The sequence below is a fragment of the Ambystoma mexicanum genome, chromosome 1p (genome assembly GCF_040938575.1).
Source record: "Ambystoma mexicanum isolate Mex_15411 chromosome 1p, UKY_AmexF1_1, whole genome shotgun sequence".
NCBI lineage: Eukaryota > Metazoa > Chordata > Amphibia > Caudata > Ambystomatidae > Ambystoma > Ambystoma mexicanum.
In genome coordinates, this window is record NC_090921.1 from 1,456,087,132 (window position 1) to 1,456,106,153 (window position 19,022).

General features: G+C 45.4%; 1 protein-coding gene across 1 annotated transcript in view; it reads left to right on the forward strand.

The window, feature by feature from the left end:
- Window positions 1–19,022, forward strand: part of LOC138455308 (Wilms tumor protein 1-interacting protein homolog) — a 521,083-nt gene that overhangs the window by 312,332 nt on the left and 189,729 nt on the right. The gene's annotated exons all lie outside the window — the stretch shown is intronic.

The following is a 19,022-nucleotide window of genomic DNA, read 5'->3' on the forward strand; positions in this document are numbered from 1 at the left end:
CTTACTCAAAGAGCTGTGTTGACTTTGGTCTATAGACAGAGTTGTGAACATGATTTGCTGATGGATAACATGAGGAGCGCCTGGAAGGGCTTGTGTCGTTATTTGAAGGTGTACGCTTTGAGGGAGCCCGGTGCCTCGGTGTGGCTAAATCCTGCTATCAAAATAGATGGCAAGGTGGTCTTTTGGGCAGATTGGTTTCTGGGTGGGGTGAGGTGGGTTGCTGATCTGTTTACAAATGGTTGTTGGATGAATGCAAGGGAATTGCAGCAACAATATGGTATTTAAAACTTTAGACCCTCTGATTTTGTGAAGCTTAAACGTGCGATTGGAGTTGTGGATTTGGAGAGGAAAATTGCATTGGATCTGTTTGCAAGGAATTTGGTGGGTTCGGGTGGGGGACTGGCCAGTCGCCTGTATAAAGCATTTGTGTCGTGTTATCAGGGGAATGATTCTTTAAGAGAGGAATGGGGCAGGAGAATCGGATTGGATATCACAGAGGGCTTATGGCAAAACGTGTGTGAATGTGAAGTTGTGCTCGCTGGGACTCACGGAAAGATCGAGACAGATTAAAATTCTTAATCGAATTTATTGGACGCCTGAGAGACTGTGTAATAGAGGGTTGTTGGAGAGTGCAGATTGTTGGAGATGTTCATGTGAGATTGGTACGATGGAACATCTGCTATGGGATTGTAGGCTGGTGAGACTGTTTTGGGGTGAGATTGGACGTGTGTGTAATGAAGTGATTGTTGGTCTCCCGGTCTTGGATTTTAGTGTGATCATATTGGGGAGTGATGAGTCTTTGGATGATCTCACTCAAAGTGAGAAGAAGTTGTTTTTCAGAGGGGCGATGACTGGTAAAAGAATTATATTGAGGAACTGGAAGAATGCTTTGACATTGAATGTGGAGACGTGGTTGTCTGAGATGCATTAATTGGCAAATATGGAGAGATTGATGTATAGGAGACTTGGTAAATTGGCTTTGTTTGAGAAAATATGGGGTAGATTTTTGCAGTTGTTTTAAATTGACATTATAGTTTGGTGGGGGGGGTAATTGAGAGATGTATTTGAGATGTTGGGGATTTAGGGTATTGTATATCTCGCTGTGTACATAGTACTGTGTAAAATGTGCTTTTCTTGTGTGTTTTTTTTTTCATGTGTTATTTGATATACACTGATTGTATTGGGATTTGTTATGGATTTTGTGTAAATAAAGTTTTAAAAAAAAAAAAAAGAGAACAGCGAATGTGCCAAGTCTGGGCTGATGCCATTCTGGTGTGCAGGGTGTTACAGGCCGTGCCATGTGTATCAATTATGTAGATAAGGTAGCAATTCAGAATGCCAGCCTTTGTCCACTCAAGCAGTTTCTTAAATTTATTTCAGAGAATAATGCACTCATTCCAACCGCCGAATCTCCTTCACCAGCGACAACCAAAGGACTAAGCCTAAAGAGGCAATTCTGTTAGCAACCACCTTACCCACTCACTATTCTGGAAACTTAAAACCACATTTGCTCCAAAGACAACGTTTTAACAACGAAACGTACACTATTACAAGTGAATTAAAATACAAATCCATGCATGCCCTTATCACTCATGCAACCGCACATTCTATATGCAACCATGCTCCCTTGGGTTTATACTGCACATGCACAGCACTTGCGTTTTTGCCCAAAAGGAGCTCGTCACAGCCTTAATCTGGGCTTCTATTGCTCAACTGCGTGTTGGGTATTGGTCATTTTATGAGGCATTTACACCAAAGCAACAAATCGCCTGCTGCAGTTCCATACCTTGGTTCATTGGCACATGCAATGGCCACTCAAGGGAGGTGTCTGAGTGTACTTGGGTACATGGTGTGTGCAATTGATAATAATGAAAAATAAGTAGCACAAGTTAAAGGCGGGGGTGTTGCTGGGTCTGGAAAAGAGCTGGGGCTGCCCTAATGTTGGGACTCTGGGCTAGTTAGCCTTTTGGTTATAGCCTCTGAGCTTCTATCCTGGACTACAACCAAAAGACTGGGGGTTGGCGGGGTGGAGTTATAGCCCCCCTATTGATCCCCTGTGGTAAAAGGGCCCGAACCCCCCAAGATGTTTACCATATCACCTATAAAATTTGATGCACACATATTCATTGAATAGTGCTTCAAAGTAAATGTTTGTTATCGAAATGAGATTGTGTTCTTCACTCCCTACCGGACATTTTTGAATCGCTAATAAGCACTCAGATGTAGAAAATGGCGGGCTGTAGTTTGTCTCTAAGCCATCCTTTTGTGACCCATCATTATCAAATTGTATGAATGATTCAATAAAATTACCTCAACCACTTTATCTAGATAAAGGTGAACGTCCCAGGTTTGCACCAAGGCAAGCAGACCTGTAGAGCTAATGGAGGGTGTGCACGTGGACTGTGCATATTGGTGATTATTTTAGGGTTGTCTTGTGTCTGCAAATGTGCCCTTAATAGATCTGCATTTGTTATGTCTTTGCCCTTAGTATTCACACATTTGTGAGGTGTTGGTTTTTGGTCTCAGGCTTGCTCCTTTTGCAGTGTCCAGTACATACATTTAGGTGCCCCTTTCCAATTTTCTATGTGGAGCATGAATATGTGTTATTGATATATGCGTTTGGTGACTTAGGCACTCAAAATTGTGTTATACTTCTGTTGTGATTGGCGCTGCTCATATTATTGCACATGTTTATTGCACTTGTTTATAGTGATTTATGTTCTATCATGTTTTTGTGATGGTTTTATTGGGTTTCAATACATGCATTTCTATTTTTCTGCACAGGTCTGACATGTTTTATTATTTTTTAGTTTGAGGAGATTGTGTTTTGATATGGTTGTGCCTGCATAATTACAGCGAACGTAAACTGCCAACTACCTTGCAGCGTGGTTCTAAAGACCAATTTGCCTGTACATATTCAACAGCGCACCAAGTTAAATTGTTGTTTGACAATGTACAGCTGATATAATGACTCCCTTGGGCATTTGCAAAAGGGTAGAAGCACTTGAAATTCTGCTTTAGTTCATTTTGACAATAGGAATGGAAAGGAACATGCAGCACTGATGCAAGACTACATTTTGTGTTGTCCTCACCTTTCGATGGAAGTAGAGGTGGGAACTGCGTGTGAGGTTAAGGCCCTGCTTTATAGCACCAAATATTTTGTTTATTCATTTGTAACGCACCCAAAGCCCAAAGGCAACTAGGCGCTGTGAATTACTTAAGAATATGGTTACAGTTTTACACGTCTTAAATGACCCCAATTTCGTTACATGTTTACACATTTTACACAGTTACACATTATTACGTTTCCTCATTACATCATATAATTGGACATCTAGACGTTTGGTAGTTGATCTATGAGACTGTGACTATTGAAGGGGGCCAGTCCTAAAGAGTAGGGTTTTTAGATTTTTTCTAAATGAGCAAAAGGAGGTATCATTTCTCAGTTGGGAAGGGAGGGCATTCCACAATGTGCGTGCTACTGCTGGAAAACCGGAGTCTCCTGCTTTCTGTCTTCTATACCTAGGGGTGATAATCGGGTTGGTGTAAGCAGAGTGGGTTGGTCTATTGGAATGGACTTTGCAGATAAGGTTACTATGGTATTTTGGTTCCTTGTTCGCAATACATTTCTGAGTTATCGTCAAGATTTTAAATTTAACCCTGTCATGGACAGGGAGCCAGTGGATTCTAACAGTTGAGGTGTGTTCGTGATTTGGAATATTGAAGGTAGCTCTTATAGCGTTGTTTTGTACTGTTTGTAATTTTTTGATATTTCTAGTACTTGTTCCTGCAAAAAGTAAATTGCAGTAATTGATCCTGGGGAGTATCAAGGCCCTGGCCAGAGTGATGCTATTTTCTGTGGAGAGAAAGGGTGTGCTGGCTTTTATCAGTTTGGCCATGTAGGCTGCTGAGGAAACAACATTGACCTGTTTGTTTAAGGTGAGTGATGCGTCGATATAGACCCGCAAGGTTTTTATTTTGTTGGCAACCGAGATGGTATTGCCATCGATAATAAATGATTTGTAGAGATGGAGGCGGTTACTTAGTTTACTTTTGTTTCCAATGAGGATAAGCTCAAACTTATTGTCATTGAGGCACAATTCGTTGAGTGCCATCCAGGCCTGTATTTCAAGATTGTTTTTTTGGGGGGATTTTTGGAGTCTGTCTCATAGCATCCAGTGATTGGTATGAGTATTTGAGTATCATCCGAAAAATCTGTATACGTGATGCCCATTTTATCAAGTTTGTCAAACAGGAGCTTGGTAAATGCATTGTATAGTGTGGGTGATGCACACAAGCCTTGCAGTACTCCACAGGTCACAGGGACGGGGGGGGGGGGGGGGGCTGCTGAGTTGTCCGAGAAGACTCTCATGGTTCGATTAGATAGAAATTATTTAATCCATTTGATGGAATCTGGGGAGAATTGGGCAGCGGTCTCGAGGTGTTGGCACAAGATGTCTTGATTGACCAGATCAAAAGCTGCTGAGCAATCTAGCAGCAGCAGGAATATACACAGTTCACCTTTATCTTTATATTGGTCCATTTGTGTTTTCAAGTAGAGTAGGGCTGTTTCAGTACCATGACCTGGTCTGAAACCTGATTCTTAGGTATTTTTGGATCTGCAGATAGGCTGCGCGATCGAGTATTTTAGGTAGAAAAGGTACTGTAATGATGGGGCGGAAATTAGTAGGAATATTAGGGTCAGGAGTAGGTTTTTTAAGCAAGGGTCGATAACCAAGGCTCATTTTAGATCTTTTGGCACTGTATTAGTGGCAAATGAGTTGTTGATGACGCTGGTAACAAAGGGTACAGATTCAACCACACATTCTTGCAAATATGCTTTTAAACTCTGCACCAGGATGATCTATTCAAAGTGGCTAATGCTCCATTCCTACATTGTATTTATTAAAATGTTGTGCATATTGGATTACTCTTAGGCTTTCTTTTGTATCCACGTCTTTGATTTCCTTGTTTTACGTGTATAGATTATTCCAAAAATTGTGTTGAAATATCCTATCGCGTTTTCTTTGAAAATGTAAAGTCACGTACGTGCCTCTAAATATGTTTAATTAGACTAGTAATCCGTTAGTCAGATAGTGTAAACTGTGTCTCTGCTGTGAAGTTCCATGCTGTGAGCCATACCTTTGAATATTCAGCCAACAGCTTTCAGGCCCAACTTCTTTCTGAATAAGTTATAAAATGGAAAAACGAACAGTATTTGCTTATCTTGCTACTACGGTGCTTCCTGTCATGCCACATGGTGCCAATAAAGCTTGGTTTCTTCTTGTGTTCTATGTGGCCACATATTCTATTATTTACATTTTCTTATTACCTACATTGGATAGTAAAAACATTTATTACATTTGTAAAGCGCCTAAACCCTAGGGCATCAGGGCGCTGTTGCGGAACCAGTTACATGCAAGGGAAACAGTCATGGGCACCAAACAAAGTCATAATGGAGCGAATGCTGGGCAAAGAGCCAAGTCTTTAGTGCCTTCCTGAAAGGCCAGTAGGATAAACCTATGACCAGAGTGATTCATAGAGGCAAAGTATACAAATGAGCCCTGGAGGTTTGTGATATACATAATTTTTTCTGGTCATTTGTGATGAATACTCGGATGTTGCCCCCTTCTCCTTTAGGGGGAGACCTTTCCCATGGGGCCCGGGTGGTGCGTCCACAGTTCAATAGTCCCCCTGGGGGGGGGGATCGTACATCGCGGGTGGATCACGTGGGGAGGGATCCCCGATGGGACTAGGGACAACTATCAGAGGAGAACGCAGTGTCCCTGCAACTCACCTGACCTTAGCCCTGCAGTGTCCCTGCAAGTTCCAACAGCACGATCTAGTCGTTATGGACCATTGAGAATACCACTTTGAATAAAAACAGAAGAAGGTCTTGCCTCGAGGAAGCGCAGACGCAAGGAGCGTGCCACGATGTTTGGGAATGAGGCTGGCCGGGACGCCTAGAAGGGAGTGAGACGGAGTGGAGCTGGCCCCGAGTGGAAGGACCACTCTCCGAGCCACAAAGCTGAAGCTCCCAGTGTGCACAGGTGCTTGGTGACACGTGTAAGCAAAGCCGCATCCCCAGAACAGACCTTACCTTCTCCGAACCGCATAAGGGCAAATGACAAGGCAGATCGAGCCCCACAGCAGACCGTTGGCATCGCCGAAGACCCTCTGCCATTGCAAACCAAGAGTCAAGGTACGCTGCTTGTCAGGCGGATGTGGGGGCCCTAAAAAGCAGTAGTAGAAGTTGGAAAGAAGGGAGATATCCCAAATGCAGGGTGTGGGGCCCTGACTGGAGGAAGAAGAGTCTTGTCAAAACAAAACATAGATGAAGCGAATCTGTGATTCGCACCCATATGAGGATGGCATCCAAGGGAATCTTCATAGTCACAGTATCTGGCAGGTTGACTGTGACCTAAGAAAGTCTAAAGAAAACAAAACCCACAGATGAAGCATCCTGAAAATGGTGAGTAGAGTACACACACGCACGTGGATTAGAAAAAAAGACTCCTCTGCACCATTACAGAATCTGGCAGGATAGTGCACCGGATTGACTGTAAGCATAAGAAGAAAGTAAGAAAAGGGAAGGTAAGCCAAGTACTCTTGCTGAGAATAATTTTCCTAGTCGCCTTGCTGCGAGAAGAGGGCACCACGTCGACTGGGGAGAGACTGAAAGAAACAAGGGGAAGGGAAACTACCCCTTGACTTTTGGATAGCAAATGAAGCCTTTAGAGAAAGGAAGCCCTCTCTTGATAGTATGAGAACCTGACAACGTCGTGGGACAAGGTTGTCCTCTTTTGGCAGATACCAAGGGAAAGGAAAGCAAACCCCTTGGTGTTATTTGTGGGCATAGTAGAAAAGCCAAGATAAAGGAAGCCATCTCTGATCAGTGTGGGAATCCAACAACCTCGTGGGACAAGGTTATACATCTTTTTGGAAGTTGTTTGATGCACAATTATTGGAACTTCATGAACTGGAGAAGAACTTTGGCCATTGATCTGAAGAAGATGATTCCATTGCACCTTAGTTTGTTACAAGTTTTAGGGTTGAAAATAGGTTTTTGACACAACAGTGGACTTGTTTTGTCTGACATCCTGACAGACTCCTTAGACTACTTTTTCGTGACAGGTAAAACCCACCTAGTATTAGGGACAGGGAGGCATTTCCACAGCCCTCTCTTTATTGAGTAAAAGTGTATGGTAACAATCTGAACACTGTGTCGATTTTACTTCTACAGCCTTACACATCTCAGTAAGCGCCCCATCCATTTCATGTAACATTTAACTCCATGATCCAAGATCAGGGTCCATACATTTAAAAGCTGTGGGGATTAGCTGAAATGTCGGAGGCTTCGTTCAGGTTAAGTCAAATGGTTCCAAATGAGGTTGGACATAGTTTTGATCTCGAATTTTGTCATATCTGACATTTGTCAGCCATGGCTCAGTTTGAAGCTGGTATTTGTCTTACCTGAGTCGCGGGATTGTTTTCCGCTATGATCAAATCTTTCTTTTTCCATAACTTTCCGTACTTGTCCAGGTTGCAGAGACCTGAAAAGTTCTTTACTGCTATATCTTCTGAGAGATTTACCTGTGTAGTGATCGAGATGCACTCTCCTTGAAGTTCTCCCACCATTATTTTTTTGTTTTGCAGTTCACCAACATATGGATTAGATTTGTCACAGATTTTCCACATCTGTAGCTGTTGTTGTCTTGGCACATTTTTTTTGGAGATCAACACATTCTGATTAGGGTTCCCGGTTGCGTGTAGAGCGTTTGATTTTTGGGCTAATTTTATAGACTTCTCTTTTTTCCAATCTTTGATATGGGAAGCCACATTAGATTTCAATTCCCACTCTGATTTAGATTTGGTAAGGAGTTGCATGTTGTCCTGGATGAGACATTTGTATGTCTTGGCATCTTTAACAATGGGATCATCTGATGTTACAAGCTGAAATGTATCGTGACGAGTTAAATTCTGTTTGATCGTTTCATTATTCTGCATTTAAGGATGCTCCTATCATTCCATCACAATATCTGCATTTGAGTCTGTCTGAACATGTGAGGCTGCAAGTGGCTTTTAAGAAAGCCAAACATATTTGCTTTGTCATTGCGCGCTTCTATAGTTTCACGTTCATTTTAATTTGCGGCTGAAAGTCTTAGCACCACAGCTAATTTCGCCTCTAAATTCTTGAAATGTAGACAAAAGCCATCTTTGCTGCAAGCACTGGAGGTGTGGGGACTGGCAGGCAGTCTTGAGGCCACACATTTTAATTTTGAAGCTTGCAGGAAGACTTTAATTACTTTATTTGTGAAATACTTAGAGAAGCATTCAGTGTAAAATATGGCATGCAATTAAGTAGTTCATGACAGAATGGCTCTGTTACATCACTTAGCACCGTGTAAAGAAAAACAAGGAATCTCAGTGCAATGAAAACAAGTTTTTCCTGTTTTGCGTTATTGTGCTTATTGATTTCCTGACAGGAGTATAAACTCTTAAAAGATAAAGATGAGAGCGGCATATCGAGTTTCAAGCAACCGTTGGGAAGCTGCAATGTAGTTTAACTGGACGCATCTTAGTAGAGAAGCCTTCAGGGTCCATGGAAGAAAAAGAAGCAGTTGTTAAGCCAATAGATCTGGCTTACTGGAAGTGTTTGTGGATATTGGATCAAAACATCGAACCATTTTACTGCCGATCCCATAACATTGGATTTTTAACATCAAATTTAACTGAAATTTTAGATTGGGAGCAGGAGGGGGTGGAGTCAAGGTGGAGGGGAGGGGGCAGAAGGAGCTGCTGGAGGTCTCCCGCCACAAAATATTGGCACAGATATGGGTTAAAAGGAAAAAAGAAATTTGATACGGGACTCACAGTAAAATTTGATGTTTGGAGGTAGATCCGTGTTTGTGTTGTGTAAGGTTGTGCTGCTTGAGGGTGGATGGTGGCTATGCTTTTTGGGTTATACTCTTGTGTACTGGCTTGATTAAAGGAACTTTAACAAAAACAATGAATGACCTCGCCTTAACTCAAAACAGCAAAAAGTATTTTGGTTCAATAAAACTGCCTCCTAATGCAAAACAGTCTCTCAATCTGGAGCCCTGGTGCAAAAAGACTTACCCTGCCACAATTTGAGTTGGGTGATATAAAGTAAAAGTAACGGAATTACTGCCACTATTACTTTACTGTCTAATTATGAGTCGTAGTAATTCCACCAGCGGAAATAGCCCTGGGGGAATTACCACCAGTGCATGGCAGATGCAATCGTGGGGCTAATTCCGCCGGCTAAATTTCTGTGCAGACCCAAAACGGTATTTCTGTTTAAATAGTGATTATGTCAAAAGGGCCTGGTGGCAGAAGAATCTATAAGCCCTGCCTGGATTGGCAGGGGGGGCGACCCCTGAGATCACTCACTTATACCAATGGTACATAAGGCGCTATATAAATGCAAAGTAACATAACATAAAGCCACAAAGCAATATGGGGTCATATAGTTGTCAACCTGGATCAGTGACTGGCTCATGTGAGGACTGTTGATTCAGGTTATCTGGTCTGGATCCCCATCCAGGCATCCTCTGAGTGAAGATCAAGAAGCTTTCGTTTTTATTCTCCTGTTAAGGAATGTCACCACCTCTTCCAGGACAGAAAATCCCCTAGGGACGTGGGCTGGGATGTCACTTCAAAGACGTACTGCCAGGAGACAATAGATAGTCCACCATCAGGGAGTCGATTACTAGATGCTCTTTCAAGATTAGCAGACGGAGGAAGAGAGCACATGCCCAGTATGCTGATTGATTACACCATCTTGGGTTATGTTGGGCTTCCTGCCCCCTCCCCGTTACTTGCCGACAGAGGATTCTGGGTTCATCAGAGGCCAAAGGATACTTGTTATAGCAGCCTGGATTTATCACCGACAACAGGCTTGCTTTGGACCCACCAACTCTAGCACTTTGTATGTAAGAAGAATGGGGAACTCTCCACTTGTTGTATCTTGGACTCTAAGAAGGATTCACTGTGTTCAGAATATAGTCTGTCCCAAAGTCCTCTGCCATAGAGGTGAAAACAGAAGGATCTAAGGTAGTGGCAAACTGTTTCCTACCCATCACAAGCACGAATTTGGAGTGACCAGCTGGCTGGATGAGGCCTTCTACAACCAGAAACACTGGTACCCAGGACCCTGTTCACTGTAGGCGTAAGAAATCCTGCGAGGCTGCTCTACAGCCCTCATGGCTGGGAGGTGCAGAAAGAAAGGATTCACCTGACCCATGGGGTCCCTGGAGAGGGCCTCCTAGCAACCGAGAAGTCGAACAGGTGTGGAGCCCGGAATCTTGCATCGGACAGTGTCTGAGCTACACCAACTCAGGCATTCTTTGCCTGTCCCAAGCTGCTGCATGCCACATGCCATTGATGCTTGTTAGCAGGATAGCTTGTTGGACACAGTTGGCCATATCACTGTTTCAACACTGACTCACAACCTAAGAGTGCCTTGAAGCCTGGCTTGATGCTGTTGTCGCAAGAACAGGAATACAAAGTTATTTGCAGTGGTCCTTTACCCAGTAGGAACTCACACTCTACCCTTTTCTAAAGACAACATTTTTTATAACAACATTGCTTTGAAAATATGTCCTGCTCTGACCATGTCTGCAAGAATTAATGTCATTTTCACTATAAAGTTTGCATTCTCTGTGACTAGGGGTGTGGGAAAGAAATAGTCTTGGGATGCTAGTGCTCCCCCGTCCTCCATGCACTAATGTTCCATCTCCACCTCACCCAAATAACTCACACTTCCTGTTCCTGGTTTGTATTCCCTTCCCCTGGCCAGCATTTGGTATTCTTACCTAACCAATCTAACCATGTATTTTCGACACGGTGGAAGCGGGAGTTGGTGGGGTGTGGTACATAAGTCTTAAAAAATCAGTTACACGGGAAAGCACGTTTTCCCGTTTGTATTCCATGACTCTGTTTTGCCCAGTCTCAGTAATGTCTTTGGGGGAGGGTTGGTATGGCTCTCCCTTTAGTCCCTGGTTCGGCCTCTGGCTTTTTCCATGCCTTGCCATTGTTTTTTCGGCAGCCCTGCCAGGTCCTTGGCTCTGGCACATGTAAGAATCTCTCTCTCTCGCTCGCTCTCTCGGTCTCCCTCTCGTTCTCTCTCTCTCGCCCTCCCCCTCTTGCCCTCTCTCTCTCGTCCCCCCTCTGCCCCTCCCTCTCTCAAAACGGTTTGCCTTCATCCGCATGATTTCGATAGTACAATCTTCACTTCTGTGGTGTGGCGGGCATGTTCACACCTTGAACAATTTAATACCAATGATGTCTAGTGGCTTTGGATATAGACCCCGACGGTCTCACATTTTTGTGCAAAGAGAGTTCATGAGAATAATATATATGAACTGTCCTGAAGAATGTTACAGCATTAAATGCTTCCCAATTAGCGAAAAGCCATTGATATTAAAAACCTTCAGCCATATCACAGGATTAAAATTAAATGAGTTCATCAAGTGGCCAAACAAACTGTGAAAGCACATTTGTGTAACAGAAAAACTGGCAACTGTTGAAGCATAACATTATTAAAATAGGGCAGTGGATCAGGCATGGATCAAGGGAAGAGCATAACCGCAGCCGCGTCTAGCCATATGAATCTGTAAGAGTCATGTGGTAGAAGGATTGGCTGAAAGGAATTCATAATCTCATAATATTGTGCGGCTGTGACATTAAGATCTGCCTCAGAATCTGGCCCGTCCCGTGATGCATGACAGGTTGCCTATGGCGGTAAGGCACTTTTACCTGAGAACCGGAAATAGGAGGTTGCATGGGTGCTAGTCACCGACCAGAGCCAGTTACATATGATGGAGTATAGCTGCAGGCAGAGATATTGTTCAGTGGTAATGCCAAGCAAAATTTCACATAACTAACATGATGCTGCTAAGCCATGACCGCCCAAGGACAGAGAATGTGCTGTTTGGAAGCTCATTGTTAATGAAATCAATTCAATGTAACCTGCCGTTTTCTGTATCAACCTAATTGTGTAATACTGTAGTGTTCGTAACCCATTATACAGGCTTCACAGGGGCGGGGCGGTAATTGCCCAGCAGCCAGACCTGACTATCTGAGCCATGCAAGGGCAGTTGACTAGAGCTATGGGACATTACTCCCCGTGTAGCCCTTGGAACGGTTACTGACGCCATTAGCGACCTGTGTTACCAAAGCGGCAACCTGAGGTGCTAAAAAAAGTATTTTCAGTCATTGAACGAGACGCAGCGCATCACATTCCAATGAATGAAAATACTTTGCCAGGATGACCGCCAGGATTGTAGAAGGAGGGTTCCGTATGGACCCCTCTTCCATTATCATGGCGACCAGACAAGCAAGATGATGTGAAGCTGCTGTGAAGGCAGAGGGTGCCGCTGCAGCAACAATCGGGTAATTGGGGCAGGGGCATTGGGAATTTTCTTTTTTCTTTTTTTTAAAAATTTTTTTAAAGAGGGAGAAGCGGGTGGCTGGGGGGATAAGATGGGAGAGGCAGCCTGTTTGTTCGGATCAGTTTCAGCCCGCGATCCTCTGAACCTGATTGGCTGCACTCTCTGACCCAGGTGCTAATGTGATTTCTGTGCTTGTGGGTAGCGGGGGCCCTCATATTTGGGACTTGGAGACTATGCTGGTTTGGTTTCTGTGTGCATTTCTAGCCAGCAATATGACAATAAACCTGACCATGCTCCTGCTGCCTGTTTTTACTCTATTGGATTTATTTGCTGGTTTCAGCACTTCCCATTGTAGCATGCACATTGTTACTGCATTTACTTGGCTCACCCTCTCATTGAGGGTTGCACTTACGTTCTTCTCCTGTCCGCACTTCTCCCTGAGCATCAAAGCACCATATCTGTTATCCTTCGCCCCTCTCCCCCTCTACACTTGCATGTTCTGAACACTCACAAGGCATTGTAGGTTTGTCTCCCCTTCCCTCGATTCTCAATATTTGTTTGTACTATTAATGCAATTATTTATCTATGCTGTAATTCATTGTCTACCCCTGTCCCCACCCTGTATGCCCTGTGGGCACTTTGAAACAGATTTTCTAATTGTACAAGCGCCTGATAAGTGAGCAATAAAAATGCTGACCTGGCATTTGGAATAAACCACTATTGCCATGTATTAGTATTAGGACCATGGTCCAAAAGATGCTATACACTGTGAGGGTATAGAAGGAGGAGACTGACAAGGGGGGGGGGGTCATCTTGTGGGCTACAAACTTTTATTAAATCGATAAAGAAACCCATCTCTCCTTACTTCCAAGGGGCTTGCCATGCCTCAATTTAGGAAAACTTTGTTGAGTTGTCAGAATGTCTGTCAGAAACCAATTAATCTAGCCCAAACACTATAAACAGAAGTCGTTAACTAAAGTGAAGTGTGCGTTTCCTTCACAAGGAAAAATGACTCCCTTCCCCTGGTTTCTTGCTTCCGTCTTATAGTAGAAGTAACTCCTTCAGTGTTCTCCTGGTCCTTCTATAAAGGTTCTCCACAGCGGTCTTTAAACACTCTTGCGAAAAACTGAACTCCTTCCAGGAAGAAGACAAACTTGTAGCCTTATTTGGCTTCCATTTACCACTCTGATGAGGGAGATGGCTCCCGTTTCACTCTACTCACTCTTCTGGGGAAAGCAGTTTTGGGTAGACCACTGTAATGAGAGAGATGACTCCCGACAGTCTGCTTGATCAGTGCTATTAGGTTGACCAGTGCGACAAGGGAGATGACTCCTGATGCACTCTGGCTCAATGGTATGGTTTGGGTTGTCACCCCTGTGAAAAGGGAGTTAACTCCTGATGCGCTGTGGCTATTGGTTTGGCTTCCCCGATCCTTCCAGTCCTACCGCCGTTTGTTATATTGTTCTCTGTTGGGACATGGCTTTCGGGGTCGTGGGTTTCTCCCTCTGCAATTTCTGATACCTACGCTGCTCTGTAGTAGGCTCCAGGTGGTGGTTTCAGCACCATTTCCAGACGTCACGCTCCACTTTTCTACAGTCGTGCCACCACCTCGATTGCTTCTTCCATCTGGCGAGTCGTATCCCAGCCGGCTCCTGAGATGTTTTAGCAGCGGCCCGTTCTGAGCGCCCACCGTCTGGCGGAACAGCTTCTCTCTGTCTCTGGTCTTCTCGGTTTGAATCTCCCTGGCAGGACTTGCGTGCTGCTGGCTTCCGTGATGAGAGCACTCTAGTCTGTTCTTGTTTCTACTTTATATTGATTCCGCCCTTGCGTAACGTTGACACCATTTTGAAAAGTCTCTTTGGCACTCTTCATGCCTTCAGTGAGCCACCTTGTTGCATTACTTGGCTGCTTTTGCATATGGCTTCTCATCTTCTTCTTCATCCCAGTATGATCTACATTTGTCACAGTCACAATAACACATGGTTCCACTATTATCAATAGTGGGAGAAAAGGGTGACCATGAGGGTAGAGGTTTCTCTGACATAGTTGTAGGGAGGCTTTTCCCCAGGTGGACTTCCTTATCCCTAGGAGGGACTCTGAGCACCATGAACACAATGGTGACATAAAGCATCAAGGAGTTGCATTCCCCACACCAGGAGATTCCTTTAAATACAATTGGGATTGTAACACAAAGGTACCCACAGAGAGCCTCCTGCTTCAATATATATTTAACCACTTCTCTCCTCATCAGTGGAGGATCAATCTTGTCCTTTTCTCTTTTTTAAAGAAAGAAAATAGGATTTTATTAATTTTTGCTTAAAGACAAAACAAACATTCAAAGATACAATCATATGTATTTATCATCAGTGGTCAATTATAGTCCCTTTGTAAACGGTTTCCCCAACTGAACCACCCTTCCAATCCCAGTTCACAACCTCACCCCTCAATTCCCCTTCAGTACTAGCCCGTAATTTGCATTAGCATCATTTCACTAAGCACAGGTTGCCATCTTTATCCCCAATATTCATGGAGTCTATGGGGGTATGTCCTCCTTCACCACTTCTGTGACTGCAGGAGCATACCGACTTTGAATCGGGCCGTCCCATGCTACAACATCCTCCCCAGTGGCCTTTGGGGTCAAAGTGCAGTCCCCATGTCCAAGCCTCGGTCTCGGCCTGCGCCGACTTCTTCAGATCCCGCCACCAGCCCTCTATATTAGGACCCCTCTGGGCTTTCCATTCCATACCGATTCTGCGCATGGCTAAGATGTACGGCAAATCTTTCATTTTATGGATGTACTTCGCCCATTTGGGATGTGAGAAACTACCCAATATGCATGCCTCGGCAGAAAGTACATCCAACCCTCCCCTATTCATTCTGGCTGCTACCTCTTGCCAGGATGTCCGCACCGTGGGGCATGCCCAGAACATATGTAGCATATCCGCATTTCCGGAATTGCACCTAGGGCAGTGTTATGTGCTCGCACCAGGGAAACTTGAAATTCTCAAGGGGGCCCAAGTATGCCATGTGTGTCACCCACAGCTGTATCAGTTGTAATCTAGAGTTCCGGGACAGTCTCTTGTGGTCTCCTAGGATTTCCTTCCAATGTAAGTCTGAAAAGGGGGCACCAAAGTCTTCCTCTCACTTGCGTCTTACCACTAATATTGTGGGGGTCCTCACGTTAGAAATGGGTCATATATCCTGGATATGGTATGTCCTCCTTTTGAGATATCCTACAGAATCTCTACAATTGAGTGCTTTTCCATTAACTCGACAAATGCGGGCCATCAGTGTGTGATCTCCCTCTTAATATAGTGCTATATTACACATATTGGCCGCGATGCAGACTTGTGTGTTCAACTAACTCACTAAAAGGCATGACGTAGATCGCCTGTCATGGGAATACCACTGGATTCCCAGCTTGCTCTTATCCCCAATCGCGCCTGCGTGGAGGACACCACCGATATCAAGTGAATCTGTACCGAGGTTGGTTCCATAAATCCAATCTGTTTAAGTGCCCTGTCCCACATTTGCACCCCCAAAGATACCAGGTGTGACCTATGGTGGGATCTAGGCCTCCTATTCCACAGCATCTCCCTTGGGTAAAAGTGTGGTTCTGGTCGCAGAAGCATCTGCGTGTCTGGGGAGGGGTTATCTGCCCCAAACTGCAGCTGTCCCGCTATATAATATAGCTTCAAGTGTGGGACCCTATCCTGCACCTCCAATTGTGCCATAGAAATCCTGCGCGTATGGAGTCTAACCTCTTAAAGAAGGCTTTAGGTATATAATACGGGACATTTACAAAATAGTGCAATAGCCTAGACAAGACCACCATTTTCAACAGAGCTGCCCCGCCCACTACCAACGGCATTCAGGGTGTTAATATTTTCTGACCCTCGGTCACAGTAAATATTGACTCCTAGGTATCTGAACGTCTGTCATCCACTGCAGAGTCAAGCTTGGAAGCGTGTTCCACCCCTTCTTGGATAAGCCTGCAATAGGGAACAGGGATGACTAATCTATGCTCCTCATAATCCCTGATAATTTTGCGAACAGCACCAGGGCTTCCATGATCAGCTCTAGAGTGTCCTCTGGGTTTTGTATGTATAGTAAGGTATTGTCCGCGTACATTGCTATCAGGTTGCTTATGCCATCTATAACTATGCCCGCCGCAATATATTCTGTTCTTAAATCTGTTCAATGGCCTCGATGTAAAGAAATGGACACAGGGGGCACCCCTGCCAAGAACTTTTTTCCAGCTCCCACAAATCCGAAATGTGTTTGCCTGTCTTAACTCTAGCCACTGGTGTCCCATACCTTCCTTGGATATGTTTGGTTCCCACTGCTGGGAGGTCTGTATCCTGCGACCCAGTTCGAAGTTGGGGTTCTGAGACCTGTGACGCTGGGCTCGGGCTGGCATCCATGTGTGACGATTACCCAGGAGGGGTAAGACTGTAGGTGGAGCCTCTCTAGAGGCTTACGAAAAAATGCCTGGGTTCCCAAGTCGACGTAACGGCACCTGCCTCTGGGTCCCCGCTTCCACCCCAGCCGTAGCAACTCACGCCAACATCCCAGTCACAAACTGGGGGCACTTGAGGTATCACCACAAACTGTTCAGTCACTGCCGTGGCCAGTTGGGTTATGATACGATATGGCATTTGTAACGCGCCTATACACAAGTGGTTCTGGTACTGGTCAGGACTGCTATGGCTGGTTAAATCATTGCACTGCTGAAAGTATTGTGCCCACCTCACACATCTGACATGCTGTGCTGTACTGCCGGCTCAAATCAGGGGGACACCACAGGCCCTTCGGTCCCGGGCCTGCACTCTATCTGCCTGCTATGCAGCGGGTCGGGGACCCCCTCTGGGGCGACCCATGCAGGGTCTGTCGCACTCCGTGGCATCTACTCAAGTGGAACCCATACAGGTCAAGCACAACACTGTGATCAGCAAGGTGGGTGCTGCGTTCCGTGGTGCTGGTCATGCCGTCAGCAGGGATCTCGCTCACAGCCCCCTCGGGTGGGCTGCACACTCCAAAGTCTGACCCGGCTGCGGTCCGCAACAGCAAAGTCTACCTTGCCTCTTCTTGCCCCTCTGCTTGGGCCGCTCCCGATTTCTCTGGAACCACACCAGAGCTACTCTCCTGCACTCAAGGGTCCCGCTGCAGTGTGCCCGCTCACCACGGCATCGGAAATACAGCTGCCCGTCTCTTCCAACTCCAGTAGTTCGGTCCTTTACCTCCGGTCGTTGTATAGACCTCCGGGGCCCGGCGCCTCATCTGCAATGAATCAGGCGGTTCTTAGGCTGCAGCCGCCGTCTCACTGCCTCACAGGGCGGCAGCACTCCCCTCCACCTCCATTGTTCTCCCTGCACCGCATCAAAGGCGCACTGGCAGACCTGCAGTTACCATCTTGCCGCTCGCCCGGGCATGAACTTCTTCGGATGGCCGTCGCCTATGGCCCCCAATGCACACCAAAGTTCACGTAGCTGCACCTCAGACCCTCTGACACTCGTTGCATTTTGCCTCTGAAATGGGGGAGATCCTCCCCTTCTTGATTCATCTTTGAACTGTCAAAAGGAGGATTCATTGGGTTACTCTGGGAGGGATGCAGTCTTTTTCAAATCCCTCTGCCATAGAGGTAAGGAAAGAGGGCTTCAAGCTAAAGCAATGCTCTGCTCCCTAGCCATCCGAAAGAAACATGGGAGAGGCGGGGGGGTTGATACTGCTGTGGACAAAGACCCCTTTGGCCCTTGTGCACTGTAAGTAGGACCCTCTGGAGACGAAAGGCCCCTTGTAGGCGCCAGACAAGCTTCCTGGAGTGGCAATACGGAATGAAAGGCTTGCCTTGCCTCTGAAAGCCCTGTATTGGGCTTCCCAGCAATCCAGAAGAGGTTTGGAAACCTGTTTACCATCTTGAGACCGCTTCATGGGGAAGTGTCTGGTTGCTAACCCACAGACTGAGGGTCGCGGCGAGCGATAGGGTGGTGGTTCCACTCATTAATGCCACAGACAGAATCACTAAGAAACCAGAAGAGAGAAACTGTGAATTCCAACTTCCTATAAAACCCTAGACACGGCCAAGATACCAGGCAAATTAATCCTCCATGAAGAATTGTTTGCCAAAAAAAGACCCAATGCTAGGGGATGGGATAAGGGAAGACCTGATCAGGGGGTGGGGGGAGGATCTCCGGGAAGAGGTCTGCACAGCTATATCATACCACACCACGAACAAGACTTCTGACACAGATTTCCCCCCCTAAACCTCCTGCAGAATTCTAGCAACTCCTACCGATCGGGCCTTTCAGTCTTGCACAGGATGTTCCTCCTCCCTAAGGCACGCTTTGATTAGTCGTTCTCAAATAGGACATTATGAACTTGTTGTGGAAGCTACAGGCAGATCAGTCTCATAAATATGGACTGCAAGATACTTGCAAATGTTCGGACGGGAATCTGGAGGAGGTTGTCCAACTCGAATCCATGAAAACGCTTGCTGTGGACCCTGTGTAAAGGGAAACAAACATCCAATCCAGCTGCAGCGGTGTCACTTAATGCAGAGATGGTGTTCGACTGAATCAAGTGCACCAACTTCAGAACTCTTCATGC